This window comes from Equus caballus, chromosome 30 (assembly GCF_041296265.1).
Source record: "Equus caballus isolate H_3958 breed thoroughbred chromosome 30, TB-T2T, whole genome shotgun sequence".
NCBI lineage: Eukaryota > Metazoa > Chordata > Mammalia > Perissodactyla > Equidae > Equus > Equus caballus.
This window is the reverse complement of record NC_091713.1, coordinates 12,958,802-12,978,434: the sequence shown is the minus strand read 5'-3', so window position 1 is coordinate 12,978,434 and position 19,633 is coordinate 12,958,802. Positions and strand designations below refer to the sequence as shown.

The 19,633-nt window shown below is 43.9% G+C and overlaps 1 long non-coding RNA gene across 1 annotated transcript; it reads right to left on the bottom strand.

The window, feature by feature from the left end:
* Nucleotides 1–1,356: 1,356 nt before the first annotated feature.
* LOC106782896 (uncharacterized) lies at nucleotides 1,357–6,903 on the bottom strand. The gene is made up of 3 exons (XR_001380271.3): nucleotides 6,788–6,903; nucleotides 5,956–6,018; nucleotides 1,357–1,739 (listed from the first exon to the last, which is right to left on the bottom strand). It is a non-coding gene; the product is annotated as an uncharacterized lncRNA (long non-coding RNA).
* Nucleotides 6,904–19,633: the final 12,730 nt, after the last annotated feature.

Sequence of the window (19,633 nt, the reverse complement as noted above, 5' to 3'; positions counted from 1 at the left end):
CCTAGCCCAACATCCTTAACAACATGGCTCATATCTGCCACTCCAATTCCATCTCTCACCATGTCCCCCAAATCTCCTAAACACCAAACATCTTGAACTACTCTAAATTCCTGGATTGCTCCATGTTTCATGACACCTCTGGGCTTTTTGTATTTACTGCTCCCCTGCTGAAATACCCTGTGTCCTGCTGCCCACTTAGTAAACCACTCGTCTTTAAGTCAGACGTCATCTGTTCTGGGAAGCCTTCTCCACTCACTAGAATCTTCATCTCTCAGAAAGCTCCTCCCAGGCTGAGGCAGCTGCCCCTCTTATGCACTTCCATAGTACCCAGATGTGCCCCTGCCTGAACTGCGGCTGCTGACTGATCACAGGCCTCCCTCACTGAACTGTGACCTCAATTAGTTAAGACAGATTCACCTCGCAACTCCAGTTCCTCGCACATTATGTAATGATACTCAGTACATGTTTCATGAAGGAATGAACAGTGACAGTCTCTTGAGGAACAGCTTCCTCTCTTGCGGGGCAAGACTGCATGCCTAGGAGGAAGACTCACAAGCAACATGAAATGTTTGTATTTATGTACACACATGCAGTGGGGAAGCATCTTTAAATAAAGATCACTGTGTGTGCGTGCACATGTGCGCATGCATGTATGAAAGAACACCCAGGTGATGGAAGGGTATTTGTTTCCTTTACCTTATTTTCCCCTTTGCTTATAAGTCCCCATGTCTTTTTCCATTGGGATTCCTTGTGCTCAGATAACTATTCGGCACGTTCAACAGCTGTAACTCCTGCATACCATGACATTTCTTGAAATTCTTACTCAGTCTTCAGGACAATGTTCCCATGACAGGTATTCTGAACAGGTAAGAATTCTAAAGACCAGAAGACAATGCCACTTCCTCACATTATCAGTTTCCATTCAGTCTTCTCTTCTCCAGATTCAATCATCTCAACTCCTTTAGCTACTTCATCAAGGTAACATGCTGGGCCAGCACATTCAAATGTTTACAGTATGTTAATATCAAAGGAGATCTGTTACTGGCACTCATAAGGAATTAATTATTAATATTCATTTCAATAACTCTCCTTCAATGTTCAGATTGCTGAAGAGTCTGTTGTTGTTTAAAAAAGAAGCTTTCATCACTTTGCTACTCATTTTCAATCTGTGGTCATTCTGGCCCCTCCCAAGATCTTCATATGTCAAACTTGGGTCATTCTAATCGTTCTTCATTTTGTCAGCTTAATTAATTTGCAGGTAATCTGAGTTTTATTATAGAAAATTAACAACAATAGATAAATAATGTTAAAATGTTTTAAGAATAGTTTCAAAAAAATTAGCAATTTGTCATTCCATGAGGCTAGACAAATAAATTTTAATTTGATGTTTTAAACAGCTCAAATAGTTTTAAATCTTTATATGTTAAATAGTTAAAATGTTAAATAGTTTAAATATTTAAAGAGTTTTAAATTATTGTGATCATCTTTCAAAAACAAAATATATTGAAATAGCGGTCACAAAGCATTAGTTATCATATGTAGAAATGATAAGATAAAATGTGAAATTAACAAGGACAATTTTTTAAATTATCCTTTCAATTGGAAATTAAGTCTTTAAAGTGTTTAAGTCTCATCTGCCACCATCATTGTTATGTAGTCCTTGTAATCAACTGAATTCGATTCTGGATCAACTGCAGCAGACAACATTTCTTCCATTTCCGCCTGAGAAAAAGGCTCACCTGGGAGGGACAAGAAGGGAAATCCATCATTTGCGATCTTCTGATGTTTCCCTTTACACTCCCCCACTGTGTTGCCAGTTACTCTCCGTGGGCTGCAGAGCCAGCATGTCCCGACCGTCCGGAGGGTCACAGAGCACGCTGCTGTGCCCTGGCAGATCCTGCACTTATTCTACTTGCACACATCGTAGCCCAAGCAACCTACGGAATCGATTATTTCAGCCCAAACACTAGAAGACAAAGACATCACGAATAAGGTTGTTTATTTATTTAAATTAAAACCATTGAAGTTGTCAAAGAATTAACCTGAGGTCCTAGTTTTATAGGGAGCCTCATCATTATATTTCATAAGGGTATGAAGACAGGATTAAATGGTTGCTATGCAAAATTGCTGAAGAGCAGATCACAGAGACTTGAAACTGTAATGATTACATCTCTGAATATTGCCTAACCAGGTCTGGCCAGCTTAGTGATGCCAGCTGAACCCAGTGACAGATGCCATTCATCAACCATTTCAAAACAGTCCTCTTTGTTATAGTTTGGCCCAGTGTTCCTGTCAAATGCAACCAAAAGTTGGGCAGAAAATCTGTGGGCTTCAGTCTGATTCAGGTGACAGCTGAGGGCCATCTTGGATACTGGTTTTACCAAGATGAGAAGCAAACTCAGGAAGAATATTGCAAAGACATTGACCACTGAAGTAAATCTTTGTCCTGCTATTAAAAATACAGACACAGAGGGGCCGGCTTCGTGGCCGAGTGGTTAAGTTCGCGCGCTCTGCTGCGGCAGCCCAGGGTTCGGATCCCGGGCGGGGACATGGCACCGCTCGTCAGGCTACGTTGAGGTGGCATCCCACATCCCACAACTAGAAGGACCTGCAACTAAGATATACAACTGTGTATCGGGGGTTTGGGGAGATAAAGCAGAAAAAAAAAAGATTGGCATCAGTTGTTACCCCAGGTGCCAATCTAAAAAAAAAAAAAATACAGACACAGGGGCTGGCCCCGTGGCCGAGTGGTTAAGTTCGCGCGCTCCACTGCAGGCGGCCCAGTGTTTCGTTGGTTCGTCTCCTGGGCGCCGACATGGCACTGCTCATCAAACCACGCTGAGGCAGTGTCCCACATGCCACAACTAGAAGGACCCACAACGAAGAATATACCCCTATGTATTGGGGGGCTTTGGGGAGAAAAAGGAAAAAAATAAAACCGTTAAAAAATATTTTTTAAAAAATACAGACACATCCAAATCACCATCTTCCCCTTAAAGAGTCTTATCCCAGCAGGTGAGTTATCAAGGATTGATATCCCCCTTATGAGCTGAAGTCACTTGCCTCTACAAACAAGACACTCTAAGTTAGAATTCAGTTAATAATACAGAAATCATTCAAGTAGGGATTTTGATGACAATCATGATAGTATTATCAAACTAGGGCAATGTGCCACGTTCTTCTGCAATCATGCTTACATCCTAATAAAAGAAAGACTGCCAAAATACCCAGACAGACAAATTCTGAATCTTTCCTATACCTGATGGTTAAACAATAAATCCTCTGCTCATGAACTCTGACGGGCACCATGGAAGTCCTTCAAAGAACACTGATAACAAACACTGACGAGAACTACTGTGTGCCAGGCACTGATCTAAGTGCTTCACACATGTTAACTAAGGTAACCTCCCAACCACCTTGAGGGGGGTAAGCACTGCTACCCCCACTTGCAGCTGAGGACACCAGCACACGAAGAGACAAGGCAGCCTGCCCCAGCCAGGAGTGGAAGAGCTGGATCTGAACGCCAGCATCCAGCTCAAGGTCCACGAACTCAACGACTACAGTACTGCTCAGAACAAGGCCTGCTCACCGTACAATGCAGGAGGTGGTCCCACTGCTTCCTTGGGCAAGGAAGAGACATGCAGTGTTCGATTAAGGACGGGAGGAAAACAGCTTAATGATTAAAGCACAAGCTTGGGAGTCAGACTCCCTGGGTTCCAACGCTAAGGTGTCTCATTAGCTTTAAGATCCTGGGCAAGTCACTAACCCCTCTGTGCCTCAGTTTCCCTGTCTGTAAAATGGAGATTATAATAATACTACCTGTCTCATAGGGTGATTATGTCCATCATATGACATCCTGGGCATTTAGAATGCATGGTCTCAAACTGATGAACACTCTGGGGATGGTGTGAAAAGCTGCACTGTCTCTGTATCCACCGCAGCCCGTCCCCGATTTCCCTACTTCAGTCAGTAGCATTACCGTCACACCCATCACCCCAGTGAAAGCCTGCTGACTGGACTCAGCTCCCATCTCTGTCCCCTGCTCTCTGTTACTCATCGTGACCCGAGGATCCTGCTGTACACAGTCCTGTTGGATCAAGCTCTTCTCTCATTCCCATTGCCACTGCCAGATCAGGCCCTTATTAGGGGACCTCAAAATGCTGACACAGCCTCTCAACTGGTCTCCCTGGTCTAACCTCTTTCTCACTCATCTAACAAACCTACCAGCACCACACCAACCTTCCCACAATCCCTCTTGCACCAGGTGACTCATCTGCTCAAAACCCTACCATGCTTCTCCACTGCCCGCAGGATGAATTCGGAACTCCTGAGCCCAGGCCTCCACGATCTCGTCCCAGGACCTCTATCTAGAGTCACTTCCTATTGCTTGCCAGCAAGACCCTCTGGGCCCCACCTTCTCACAGGCTCCTGAAATGGTATGCTCCCTCCTACCTCCTAGTTTTTGTTCACAAGTTTTGTCAATCTGCGTCTCCCTCTCATCGGCCCCTCCCCACTCTTCATTCATCTACTCATTCATTCCTTAATTCAACAAATGTTTGTTGAGACTTACCATGTGTGGGGGTGCTACAATGCCTAAGATTTTACCCCTGCTCTCAACAGCTCATCCACAGAAGTTCCGCCTTCTTAACAAACTGATTTTCTCCTTAAGTCTTCCCAGACCATCTTTCCATGCTGGTCTGGCCCATACTGATCTTCCGAAACTCACTTTCTTCTGTCGTCTTATATCTTGAATTGTTTTATAAGTCAGTTTTTTTCCCCCAATAAGACTATAACATCCTTGAGAAAGGGAGATTTTCGTACCATTACCCCTCCCTGCACTTAGCACCCCCGCCTACACACAGTAGGCACACCATACTAATGATATTGAACTATTTTGCACATTTTGACTAAATTCATATTGCCTAATATGATCTAGGATTTACTTCCCTGAAATTAACCCTTAGGATTAAGAAGGTAATGCTCTGAAAGCCCTAACATTTCCATCAAGGTTAATCGTAAGAGAATTTAACAATGTCATAAGAGTTCTTGGGTGGCAACTGTGACTGTCATGTCACCTTATTCTCATTTCCTGTCTTCTCACCCAATGGTGGATGGGTCCAAATGGTCAAACCAGTTGTGCATGGAAATGCAGGGTTAGTCTTCCCTACTCAAAATTACTTGTACTTTGACTCTGCCTCAAGTGATGAGCAACTCTGAATCATTCAGGACTCAATCTGTGAACCAGCAAACTGAACAAAGGAGAGAGAACTCTAACTTTGTGTGGGAGGAGTGGAGGTGACCAGTAAGAGAATGGTTTCAAGAGAACGTCCATCAGCCTCCTGACATTCAGGGAAAACAAAAGTACACATCGGCCTAAGCAGAGAGAATTCCTAAAGGAAATATGTTGGCATACGTAGGTGTGCAGGTATTATGTACAAGTGTGTGTGTGTGTGTGTGTGTAGTTCAAGTTCAAAGCAAATACCTATGGTTCCATTAGCATAAAAAACTAAAAATTCTTGCATGAATTCATATTCAGTTGAGGCTGTATTATCTGTAACTTCACCAACTGAAGAGCTCTTTAAAAAGGAATTTTTATACAGTTCAGATCTTCAGTCTAGTAACAGGCATTGACTTACAGTGATTGACAGCTCGTGTTTTCCAGGCGGCATACTTTTTATTCTGGAAATATTCTCAGTGAATGGGATGACTTCAGTTTACAGAAGTACCATTACACTTTACAAAATCCTATAAGGCAACATCCATCTCCTCTTAACCTACCCTTTGTCCTCTTACCCCCCACAAAACAGAAACCACCCCAAAACCAAAACAGGAACAGTAAATAAGTTTTTTTTAACCAGAATGATTGACTTTAAAGTATTCCCAAGAATTTTTGCATAATTGTTGTTAAATTGTTAATCACTTAAGTCACTGTCATAAGTAATAAATTGCTCTCACCTTCTTCAGTCATATCTTGATCAGTTCTTCCTTAGAAAGGACCATGTTTAGCTGGATCTAAGACTTAGGGGAAAAGAAAAGATAGATGTATTTTTTGTTTGATGAAAAAATCCTACATGATGAATTTTTCGTATAAATATAAATATGTATAAAATCAGGAGATTATACACCTCAAAAGATCAAAGAAGAGTATCTTCTGGAATTGGTCTCTACCTAATTATGCAATAAGAGGAGCAAAGGCCACAGAATTCAGCTCAGTCTCCACGTAATAAATGATCACATAAAATGAAACAAAAGCTGCTAACACATCAAGATAATAATATTTCCCTCACTGAAATATTTTTGGATTTCTAGATATGAAAGTTGAAAGCACTCCACACCCACAGGAAGTACGTAGTTTAAAACCACTGGCATATTTGATGTTATTTATTAGCTTTTCTCAGCGTTATGGAAATGAATTTTTCTGGGAACAAAATGCCTCCAATAAACCAAATATCTTAAGTTAACGCTACACTTTCTCTAGAAAAATAATTAGGGATAATTCTTATTTATCACTGGTAATTCCAAACAGAGTAAGAATGTTGTTATTTATGCTTTTCTGTAGCTTATTTTGCCCTTTAATTACACTTTGCTTATTAGATTAGCACTAAAGTGGTTGATATTTCTCAGTGCCTACCAACTGGTAGTTCAGAAGTGTAGTGAGAAGTTAGAAGGAAGCTGTCCTAGGATAAATATTGGGTGAGTATAATACACAAAATGAAAAAGCCAAGTGTTTGAAATTAATTTAATTCTACTCATTACTGTACCTTAACAATCGCACTGACTTTCTTACCTTCTTTCCAGCAGTACTTCGGTCATCACTGGGAGAAATTTTTCAATCAAATGTATCCAGTGGGGTCTTCTTCCTCTACCTAAACGTTCAATAAAAAATAGCCACTTAGTCATTCAACAAATGTTTTGAGCAGCTACGCTTTCCAAGCACTGTGCTGAGTGCTGGGGATGTGACAATGAGCATATGTGGGCAGGGTCCCTGCTCACAGCGTTTATATTCTGTAGTGGACACATATACCGATCAAAAAACAACAAAGCCAAGTGTCTATGATGTCTATGAAAGCATAAAGAAGGAGTGGAGCGTGGGTCTACACAGCAGGGAAGAAAGGAGACTTATCTAGCCAGGAGATCAGGAAAGGCAGTCATGAGGACATCATGCTGAGCTGATGTATAAAGGATGAAGAGAAGATAATTAGAAAAAGCAGGGGAGAGACTCTCAGGGAGAGGAAATTACAGGCACTAAGACCCTGCGTCATGCAGTGAAGGCCAGGAGGCTGGAACACGTGGAACAGGGAGGAGAATGTCTCCAGATGAGACTGGAGAGAGAGACGGGGACCAGACAATGCAGGGACTTACCGTCCATGAAATTGCCTTTGGTCGATATCCTAACACCAGCGGCAGATCACTGGAGGTCTCATAGATGTGTGTCTGAAAGATCACACTGGCTGTGGGGAGGTGGCTTCTGCAGTGGTCTAAGCACATATGATAAGGGCTTGGGATAGAGTGGTGGCCATGCAGAGAAGTGGATGGTTTCAAGAAACATTTAAGAAGTAAAATCATTAGGACCCAGTGCTGCATCTAGTATGGACAAGGATGAGGAAAAAGAGAGGAGTCCAGGACAACTGCCAGGATTGTGACTTGCACAAATGGGATGGAGTGATGCTTCTCCCTGAGATCAGAGCCACTGGATAAAGGACCAGGTTAGGGGACCAACCATTCTATCAAGGATCAAAGAACATATCAAATCATTGTAATACTTATTAAATACCTGGATGGTCCATAGAACTGTGTTATATCACCACTGATTAAGAGAATACTACACCTGAGAAAGAGAATTTTTGGTTCCTAGCACTGTTTGATGAGAATGAGAAAGACTCCTGCCCGTAGGTTCAACTTTGATGGTGTGGCTGAAGAAAATACTATTAATCTTAACTTCATGTCAGGCTATTTACCAGGAGCTGTAAATTTTCCACTCCCTTTCAAAAATCCTATTAAAAGGCTCATAGATCCCAATTCAACAAAGGAGCTTTTAACAGATTTATTCTTTGAGCAAAAAAATAAGAAATCTTAGGTTGCTGCTAAGTGCAGCACACTGTCATCCAAATGACAACTATTTTTTAATGGTTATATGAGATTCTCACCTAGAATGAGTAGAGCCCTTGGACTCCAGTATCAGCAGCAAAGTCATCCATCTGATGACAGAATGATGTGTTTCAGAATTTCTGAGCCCATCAATACTTGAACAATTGTCTTCAGCTGCCTCTAGGTCCAAGGCGAGCATTTTGCAAATTAATGTTCATATGGCTCTGGTGTGTTTGGGTAGCACTCTGTAACTCCCAACCCCCAGGAGCCTCTTAAAAACAAAATGTCAATCTCAGGAGACTACCTTTGGAGGGATAATTTTTAAATTAAAGTGTTGAGCTTCTGTTCTGATTACTCCAGAAATTTGCTCCAGAAGCTAGAACAAGGGTTTGCGTCTCTTTCTCCCCACCCCCAATAAACCACTATCGAGCAAAGAGTCTCTATCCTGAAAGATCAAAACCCCTCTTTATTTCATGAGCACCCTCATTGATCTACAAACTGCTTTTACTTTTCCACAGGGAGTTCAACTCTACAGCACTCTCTCCATCACATGAGAATTCGCAAACACAGAATATGTGCCCCATGATGCTCCCCCGGCTCCTGCACAACTCCCATGAGCCCTCAGCGCTCTGAACAGTAGGGTGAAAACTGCAGATCATTCTGGCCTGTTAGATCTGTGTGGAGCCCAAACTGCACAGAAATAGTGACTTAAAGCAGATCTCCAACTAATCAGGATAGCAGAAGAGGCATAAATTTTTATTTTTTTTTTCAAAGAGGGATGATGAATAAGCAGAGGCCTTTGTCATTTAAAAGTAAGAGGAAAAATAGGTAAGTCCATCTCCAACTTGGGCAGATTGTGAAAATATTTCTATGACGCAACACTGTCCTCTAGAGGCCACATCTAATCCGTTCTTCTGTAGAAAAAGATGTCTAAGCAATGGCATAAAAACAGTACAATTATAACATTGATGAACTGGTTAATTACACCAGACACTATTTTTTATTACAAAGGTTTTATTACTATTTAAATAATCCTTTTATTTTAGAATAGTTTGTGATTTACGGAAAAGTTGCAAAGACAGTACAGAGTTCCCATACACCCCCACCAGTTTCCCCCTGTTGCTTACATGAGGATGGTCCAACTAAAGTTGGTTCATTGTCACAACTAGTGAGCAATATTGATACTTTATTATTCACTGAACTTCAAGCTTTATTTGGATTCCGCTAAAAAGAGAAACAAGAAGAGTAGGGTAGAATTCCACTTCTGGGAATCTGGGAACAGGAGTTGGAAGAGGGGAGGATAAGAGGTGGTTCTATTATTTCTGGTGCAGGACAAGCTAGTTACCTTTTTGAGGCAAGAAGTAAGACAGGATGAAAAAACTACTTTCTAGAAATGTTATGCAATGATGGCTCAATGATTATTTAAATCCGCATATTAAAATGCCTTTAAGATATAACAGAAATATATCAAATACTGAACCACACTCTAGACTATGTATATATAATGTGTATATATACAGAGAGAGAGAGAGTCATGGGTTAAGTTGTGTCTTCCCAAAATTCATATGTTGGAGTCCTAGCCTCAGTACCTCAGATGTGACGTACTTGGAGAGAGGGTATCTACAGAGGTAATCAAGTTAAAATGAAGTCATTAGGGTGGACCCTAATCCAATATGACTGGTGTCCTTATAAAAGGGGAAATTTGGACACAGAGACATGCACACAGGGACAACACCATGAACATGAAGACAATCATCTACAAACCAAGGAGAAAGGCCTGGAACAGATCCTTCCCTCACAGCCACCAGAAGGAAGCAGCACTGCCAACACCCTGACTTTGTACTTTTAATCTCTAGAACTGTGAGATGATACATTTCTGCCGTTTCAGCCACTGTTTGCGGTATTTTGCTACAGCAGGTCTAGCAAACTCACAGACACGGCACATATGAATCCAAAGACGTTGAATCACCACCATCAAGCATAAGTCCCTTCACTTCTCAGCTGGAGATCAGCAAAGTAGATATTCACAATCCAGAAATGATTTTACAGAGTTGATACAGAGAAAATGGTGCAGCTCAGACCCACTTTCTTGAGGAGGAAACTCAAGTAACCAACTTAAAATAAAATGAATTCCAGACAGTTTCCCTAAATTGCAGTAGACTTGTTTGAAAAGACTAAGAACTCGTTGCTATTTCTTCACTTACACCAAAGTCATACTGGGAGATTCACCTGACCTCTGTGTTGATCAAGTTTTTGAAAAAATTAGACATTGCCTTTCTCATAGAAAAATAACACAATATATTCACCATGTTAGACCAAGGATAGTTCAAAATATTCTGATTAAAATCACCCCCTAGAGTCCTCACTTGCAATACAGGGAGAACAGTCGTATCTTCCTCACATGGTTGTTGTGAAGGTTACATGAGACATGTCAAGAAGGTACTCTGTGAACCTTGAGAGTCTGTTATTACTATTATAATTATTATTATTATTTCTATCAACAGTGTAAACACTTCTGGTTCTATATTGTGCAATGACACCTCCTAAAAGAATCACTCTCTGGTGCTGAGATTTCCGATACATCCTCCTTGACCCAGCATACGATCTAACTGTTTAAACAGAAGTTTGGTCCTGCCTCCTCTCTGTAAAATGCAGCATGGAATGTGGGGAGAATGTATTAAATTGCCAGGCATATCCAATACCTTGTCCCTCGCCCCAGGACCCTGCCTGGAGGACAGGCGCTGCGGATTGTCAGCGAGGCCTCCACCTCTGCTGTCTCCCTACGTGCCTCTATGGACTGACAGGAGAGCACGACAGACAGCAACAAAGTGCATCCTTCCTCCTCAAAAGACGAAAACAAACGAAACAAACCTATCTTGTTCCTGCAAATATGAATGAGGCAAAGTAAGTTATCATCCAGTTTGTTCCATCCAAGAGGGCTCATGTGCTGAACAGGAGGAAAGTAACCCAGGCGGCACTTCTGAGCACAAAGGGAATGAAACCTCTCTGCAGGAAGAGCCCCCGCTTAGCCTCACGGACCACTTGTGGTGAGTGTGCCTGTACAGTGGGCCAGCGGACATGCACCTAGGAGACAAGGCCCAGAACACAGCTCCTCCTCCTGCCAAGGACTGGTGGACCAGGTGACCGTGGAAAACACACTGCTTCCACTGCCACACAGGGCCACCTCTGCGAGGCCACCCTGAGCCTTCCGACATCCACAGTGTCTGCATCCTCCTCCCCAACACGAAGAAGTCTCAAAAAGTACGAAAATACTGTGGGATTTTTAATATATCAGCATTTACCTAAGTCTCAAAGCAGGAGGCAATGCTGTTTCTCACTCTACTTTGGTTAAAGTCACTCTCTTGATCTATTTGCGTGTAAGGAAATTCAGGCGCAGGGAGGTGAAGAGTCTATCCTGGTCCTCAGAGCCAGTCCGGTGTTTGGATGGGATCACAGCCCAGAGTTCTTTACTCTCATTCCCACAGGGGAAGCATCAGGCCATCTCTTTTCTCATTAAAGCATTATTTAGTTTATTGCTGAGCTCACTGACTAGATGCAATAAAACACACAGTGAGACTTCATTTCTCCCCAGTGACATAACAATCAGTCAGTAAACTGAACTATTTCATGCTTCGCAAAAGCAAGACATCAGTAGTTAAGATGGTTTATGGAGCACCTATATTTCAACTAGTTCCAGGTCACCAAATAAGATATACGTAGGGATTTTTATACTATTTGTAGTAAAAATTATAAAAATCATGAGATATTTCAAGTTACACTCTAAATACCACACACAAGTTTTGACATAAATCATGTTTCAAACCAAAACATAAATAGAATTTAGAAAATATTTCTCGACCTTAGATAGAATAAAATAAGAACAAAATCTCACTGGCATTTTCCAAAAATATTATCTTTACAAATGAAAACTCTTAAAGTCACCTACTGTAGAAAAATTATTTACTCCAAACATTCCAGAGACTGTTGTGCAAAAATTGGGATACGTGACTCTTTTGTGTCAAAGTCTCTTTCTTATTACTGGAACTATCAAAAAAGCATGAATCACCTCTTGGCTGGACCATCAGAGATGTTAAGAATCCACAGGTGGCTAAAGCAGGTGATCGATAAGGCCCCTTCCCACTGAGCGTTTCTACAATTGGAAGCGATGGGAAATCAGTGGCTGTCAAGCCATCCATTTCCCCCATTTTATCCTCTGGGTGGGGGGCTCACGGGGCTCCAGCTACACGAACTGTTTCCCACCCTCAGTTTCGCTTTCTCTCCACCTGGGCACAAATGCCACCCCCAGGACAGTCCTCTCCTGCTGATAGAGGCAGCGAGTTTTGGAACCACTGTCCCCAGTAAGGTGCTCTTCTAATCATTTCCACCAAAGCAACTGTTGGAAACGGTGTTGCACTCAAGACTTGAGGAAAACCTCTATCCTGGGTTGACATTTGGTTTCAGCAAAGCGCAGTGGTTAACACAATAAACATCTGAATATAGTGATGAATAAAAGTGATCCTCTTTCTCCTTAAGGAGAAAATTCCCTAAAAGAAGTTTGGTCAAGTTGAATATATAAACTTTATTAGGTCCACAGATATATATAACAACACATTAATTTTAAAATATCACTATTTTTACATTTTATATATTTTTAAAGCAATTTTATTCAAACTCTCAAGGCATCTTCAACAACAGAACTTTCTGTTTCTAAGAGTTTGACAACTGTAGACTCCTCACGTAAGTGGAATCCTGAAGTACTTCTTTTTTGTGTCTAGCATATTTCACACAGTATATTATCTTTAAGGTTCATCCACACTGTAGTACATGACAGGATTTCCTTCTTAAAATGTTAATTTTTAAAGATATAACAGCATGGAAGAATTTTCTTGATGTGACATTGAGTAAAAAAGGTAAAATATTCGGGCTGTGTTTGAGTGATGGATACCAGAGAGATCATTCCTCTACATTTTCTTGTCCAATTTTATTTAATCAGCACATCTGTTTTTTAATAATGACAACTTTATAATAATATGGGAAATGGTTGTAAAATAATTAGGTGAAGAAAGCAAGTTTCACAATTGTAGGTACTGATTCGTACTATAAGGTTACAGCCATGTTAAAACATATGCAGGAAAATAACAAGGAAGGAAGTGCACTAAAATCCCAACAATGATTATAATTAAGGTGATGTACTGGTTAGCTCATCTTTGACAAAAGAGCCAAGAACATACAACGGGGAAAGCAAAGTCTTCAATAAATGGTGCTGGGAAAACTAGACAGCCACATGCAAAAGAATGAAAGTAGACCGCTATCTTACACCACACACAAGAATTAACTCAAAATGGATTAAAGACTTGAATGTAAGACCTGAAACCATAAAACTCCTAGAAGAAAATACACTACATAGTACGCTCTTCGACATCTGTCTCAGCAGTATCTTTTTGAATATGTCTCCTCAGTCAAGAGAAACAAAAGAAAAAATAAACAAGTGGTACTACATCAAACTGAAAAGTTTTTGCACAGCAAAGGATACCATCAACAAATGAAAAGACAACCAAACAACTGGGAGAAGATATTTGCAAATCATATATCTGATACGGGATTAATTTCTAAAATAAATAAAAAACATATAATTCAACAACAAAAGACAAACAACCTAGTTAAAAAATGGGTAGAAGATCTGAACATTTTTCCAACAAAGATATACGGATGGCCAATAGGCACATGAAAAGATGTTCAACATCACTAATTATTAGGGAAATGCAAATCAAAATCCTAAAGAGATATCACCTCACACTCATCAGAATGGCTATAATTAAAAAACACAAGAAATAAGTATTGGAGAAGATGTGGAGAAAAGGGAACCCTTGTATCCTGCTGGTGGGAATGTAAATTGGTGCAGCCACTATGGAAAACATTATGGAGATTCCTCAAAAAATTAAAAATAGAACTACCATATGATCCAGCTATTTGACTTCTGGGTAGCTATCCAGAGAACACTAAAACACTAATTTGAAGAGATATATGCACCCCTATTTTCATCACAACATTATTCACAATAGCCAAGACTTGGAAACAACCTAAGTGCTCACAGATGGATGACTAGCTAAATTATGATATGGGATATGTATACAGCAGAATACTACTCAGCCATAAAAAAGGTGAAATCTTGTCATTTGCAACAATACGGATGGACCTTGAGGGTACGATACTAAAGAAAATAAGTCCAGAGGGGAAGGGAGTAGGGGGATGCCTGGTTCTGCTGCCTGCAAGGTCCCGGGCAAGTTGTTTGGTCCCTCTGAGCCAATTTTCCCATCTGTACAGTGGGACTAATGAGACGACAGCTGGACTCAAAGTGTGGTCCATGGACTGGTAGCCTCAGCATCTCCTGAGAGCCTGTTAGAAATGCCGAGTCCCAGGCCCCGCCCCAGACCTCTGCATTTTAACAAGATCCCCAGGTTGCTTTAGAAGCATTCTCTGAAGGAGGAAAAGTGTGGCCCCAGGTCTCCATAATGAGAAGTGGCTTGAAGCTAGAGGGTGGCCAGGCTGTGCAGGGCGCATCTCACACCTCATCTCATCTAATGACTGGCCTGAAAGCCCAGAAGTCTCAATTACAGCTCGCTGGACAGAGGGTGATTATCAAATTGAAGAGAACATGGCAAATTAGTTAAGCTCATGCTTGGGCCTCATCGGCACCTCTGAGTACCAGCGCCTGCCTAGAGCCTCTCCTCCCGCCTCCATGGGGAAATGAACACTAACGCTTGACTTGTTTCGGAGTTGGGCTGCTTGGCGTGTGTGGCCTTGTTTTGGCAAGAACTTGGGAAAGGGCCTTGATTCACACACACAGAGATAACTGTTTTAAGACGCATGTGCTTCCAATCAAGATGCCACCCAGCTCCCTGCCATTCCTGCTGCTGAGCTGCGTGCAAGCTCAGGGTCCCCATAGGGAGGGACCCGGGGCGCCTGGAGTAAGAGTACTGGGTGGTGCTAGGGTGGGTGGACTGGGGATCCAGGGGTCACCTGCTGAGGGACCAGGTAGAGGTGCTCATCAAAATCTTATCAGCTGCAAGGGGCACTGGCCATGAACGGCGGTGCAGCCATCTGGGTGCAGCTCTGCCTTCTGGGGGTGTTTGCCCTGGAGAGGGGAGGTCAGACCTGAGCCCCAACTGCTCTCTTTGAAGATAGGAAGTCTTTCTTGATGAGAAAAGGGCTTCCTCTGAGGCTCCACGAGGGTGAAAATGGAGGGAAGGAGGTGGATCTCAGGGGTTTCAGCTGGTACTCAACAAAATGTTCCAACCAGAATGCCTTCTCAAAATGGACCGGGAAGTCCAGTGGGACCATAGCAGAGAAGGTAAGCCAGGGCACTCCTGCCTGGGGGGCTTGGTTCAGATCTGGTGGCAAATCCTAGTGCCTATGGGGGCCTGGCAGGTCCTAGAGATGCATGAAACCAGATGGGTGGGGACTAATGGGGCAACACCTCCTTGCCAACTGTCACCACGTGTAGGAGGTGGGCCCAGGGCTGCAGGACCTCCTGCTCTTCCAGAAGGCAGTGTGTCCCAGTGACCAAGGATGTGGGCTCTGAGCTTGGCGGCCAGGGTTTAAATGTCACTCTGCAAATACTTAGCTGTGTGATCTGGGTAAGTCACTTTGCCTCTCCGCACCTCAGCTTCCTCATATGTGAAATGCAGATAATAACGAAACCTCAGAGGATTTTTAGTTAGGAACAAATTAATCTGCATGAAGCTCCTAGAATAGTATCTGGCACAAAGAACATGCATAATGAATGTTAGCTATTTCTATTTTTAAGAAATCAGAAATCCAGATTTATATGAAATATTTAGCTTTTAAAGTACTGGCAACAAATTAAAAAAGAAAAAAACCAAAACACTATGTAGGCTAAAAATCCTGAACACACGGGTAGGCTGAACTTGCCTGTGGGCGCCAGTCTGCAGTTTCTGGTTTCAATGGCACTGCGGTTCTCTTGCCCTCGCAACAAGTAGGAAACAAGCAGGTTTCCCCTGGTTTTCTTGGGGCGAGTCAGGCTCCCCTGCTTCAAGTCTGGCAAGCTGCAAACACAAACCATGTTCTCTCCCTCCACAACCCCCACGAGGTGGCCCACACTGCCGGTCAGGACCCGGCCACTGGGCAGATCCCCAGTACCTTCTGAGACGTCTGCCTCTTCTGGACTCTAACAAGGCAGAACCAGTGGGGCCACCTATGGGGTCTTATAAGGCTGGGTTCCCATGCTGAGGTCTGCTGGGGACTAAAGGGGGCAATTGTGAGAGGAAGTGTTTGCATGACTTCCTCTGGGTCGGGGGGCATGCACGGGAGTGACAGTGGAGAGGTGCCTCTGGGGTCTTACTGAGGCTGCCTGGCGTTGAGGAGAGCTCTCAGCTGCGAGTCTCATGGCCTGGGTTCCCGTCCTGCCTCTGTCGACTGCCTCCTCTCCTCGAGTCTCATTTTTCTCATCTATACAATGCGGCTGAACCCCCCTACTGCACAAGGACAACCAGAAGAAATGCCTTGACAAGGTGCTGTTCAGGAGTAATAAGCTGTCAGTTCTGTCTTTGGAGCTGAGGTGGGAGGTGGCATGCCCTGGCGGCCGTGGGACAGGAGGTAGACACTGCCAACACTGGGCTGTCGTAGGAGGCTCTCTCAAGAGGGCTGGGAAGGGACATTTGTGCCAGCCCAGAGGAATGGTGCAGATCTTCTTAATTTTCTTGATGTCACTGTCTTTGTCGTCAGAGGTGACAGTCTGTGTGGACTGGATGCACTCACTGTCCTTGAGCAGGGATGTGTCTGCAAGAGAGACACAGATCAGCTGCTGAGAGGGTCACGTGAGGTCGTTGAGCCACACAGCTATGAGTGAGCACTCACCTGGGAACCCATCCACCTGGGTTCTGGGCAGCTGGGCTCCTGCTCCAAGTGACCTTGGGCAAGGTCCTTCTACTCTCCGGACTCCCTGGGCTACATTCACTCCTCCTGTAATCTGGGAGCTTTGGCCTAAATCTATGATTCTCCTCCCTACTCCCCAAACCATCAGTCCCTTTATTTCTGATTTTTTATTGTAAAATATACATAACAAAATTTATGTTAACCAGTTTTAAGTGTATAGTTGAGTGGCATTAAGTACATTCCCATTGTTGTGCAACCATCACCACCAACCAGCATCCATCTCCAGAACTTTCTCATCTTCTCAAACAGAAACTCTACCCAGTAAACAATAACACCCCATCTCCCCCTCCACAGCCCCTGGCAGCCGCCCTTCTCCTATCTGTCTATGGATCTGACTACTTGAGACACCTTATCTAAATAGAATCATACAGGATTTCTCCTCTTGTGACTGGCTTACTTCACTGGCATAATCATCCGGATTGCGGCCTATGTTAGAATTTCCTTCCTTTTTCAGGCTGAGTAATATTCCACCATATGTATACACCATATTTTGCTATCCATTCAACCACTGACAGACACTTGGATAGTCCCTTTATTTCTTCAAACAAAACCGTGCTGGAACCCCCGTATACAATCAGATAAAAGCAGATGGCTGGGGTTAAGCCCTGCTGGCTTGGCTGCCCCTCCCTGGGCTGCCCCGAAGCTCTTCTCTGATCTGGAGCCCTCTTGGGAGTACAACCTGGAAAGTGCTGGCCTAGAAAATGGGACCGCCTTTGGAACGAACATTTGAGCTGCTCTAAAAAATCTCCATTTGCCTGATCTGAGGATCAGAGAGGTTGGCACAGTTGCAAGAACAAAACCAAGGGGAAGGCCCAGGAGGAGGGGTACCTAAGCCACACTGTGGCCAGGGTCTCCTCAAGTGGACAAATGGGGTGCATCCTCCGTGTAGGGCTCCTTCCCACCACCCCCGAGTCTGCTTGACACCCTTGCCCAGGGCTCCCACTGCACTGGGACTATCCTCTTAAGCTGCTGGTGTGTCCTGTCCACTCTCCCACCTTTGCTGTGGGCTCCGTGGGGGAAGGACTGCAGCTTCTCATTCATCAATGTCCTCCAGGGCCTAGTGTGGGCCGGGCGCTCAACACATACTTGCTGGCTCCATATCTAAGTGAATTCAAAAGGACTCAGAGCAAGAGCAGCTACAAAAGCCTCAAGTGCAGGAAAACACTGCAGCCACTAAGCCCCACACATCTAAAGACCGTAGCTCAGGAAATCTAGAAACATGCCACAGAGTCAGCACTGAGCCCTCTTTAGAGCATGTCACTTTGTCCCCTCAAGGCCACTTGCCAACCTGCAAAATGAATGGGCTCTCACAGTTGAGTGAATGGAGCACTTTGAAAGCAAAATGGGACAGTTATGGGCTCTGCACTCCCGGGTTGTTAAAATTTCCCTGGCCTATCCTTGAAGAGTGGCTGGAAATACCTAGTGGAGAAATATTCAGGGCCCGTGCAGGCTTTTCTTTTTTTTGATTCTCTGAGAATCTCTGCACATGAAATAAGGGTGGATTCTTTGATCTGAACTCTAAAGGGCTAAGGGCTGGACACAGACACACACACATGCAGGCTCGTGGAGAGCTCAGAGACACCCAGATGCCCAGTCAGCACCCTCACTGTCCTGATCCTATCACCTCCATGCCAGTCTGCTTTCTCTGCCAGTTCTGGGATTTGCATGTGGTCCCCTCTTCTCTTTAGGATGGTGGGCTGTGTGTGTGTGTAAGTAGTCTATATGTAAAACTCATGGCACTCTTCTCAGAGAGAGGCATTCCAGGACATTACTCCCCAGGGACCAGGGCAAAAAGCAGGCCGGTCGGGGGCTCTGCTCCATGCACAGCCAACACCGCCAGTCCTGGAGTCTTTATTTAAGGGTCAGGCCAGGTGGACAAAGCTCTGGAGAGCTGTGAGCCTGGGGACCCCGTAGAAGTCTTAGGCCATGGTCCATCCCTACTACAAGCCAGTGTTGGGATGGCGGCAGGAGCCCCAGCCCCGGAAAGCTCACAAAGGCAGCCTTTCTCCAATCCTGCAGGTCCCTTCCGGGGATGCAGTTGCTTTAGATCCTGGTTGGCTTGGCTGACGTCCAGAGCCTGCTCAGTTGAGCCTTGTCGGCGATGGCCATGGTGAATTGGGACTTAGGCTCATACCCCCACTTGCCAGCTAAAGTACAGCTCTGGCTGCCCACCCTGGCTCAAGGCCTGGCATCTTGGCTGGGCCCTGCCACTCGCTACCCAACAGGCTGGCTTTCTTGGCCCATCAGCGGCAAATGCTCGTTTGTCACACCCCTTAGGGGCACTGCTCATTGGCTCCTGCCCCACCCCACTACCCGCTCTGGAGACAGTTCCTTTAATCCAGGATGCATTTAGTCAGTGCAGTAATTGACGGAGGAATGAATCCAGGTTTTGTTCTTTTTTGTTAGCAGCCAACATTTTGATAAGGATCTCTATACTTCTTGCTTTTCAAACAGCTGCCCCACAGCTCAGTTCTCTCTCCTTCCTTCTCGATTCCCTCTGGCCTCATCCAAGCATGACAGGTGCCCACCTCTGTCCCCCTTTGTGCCAACCCTGTGAGCATGTCCTGACGGGGCCTCTGTGGGGGGCACC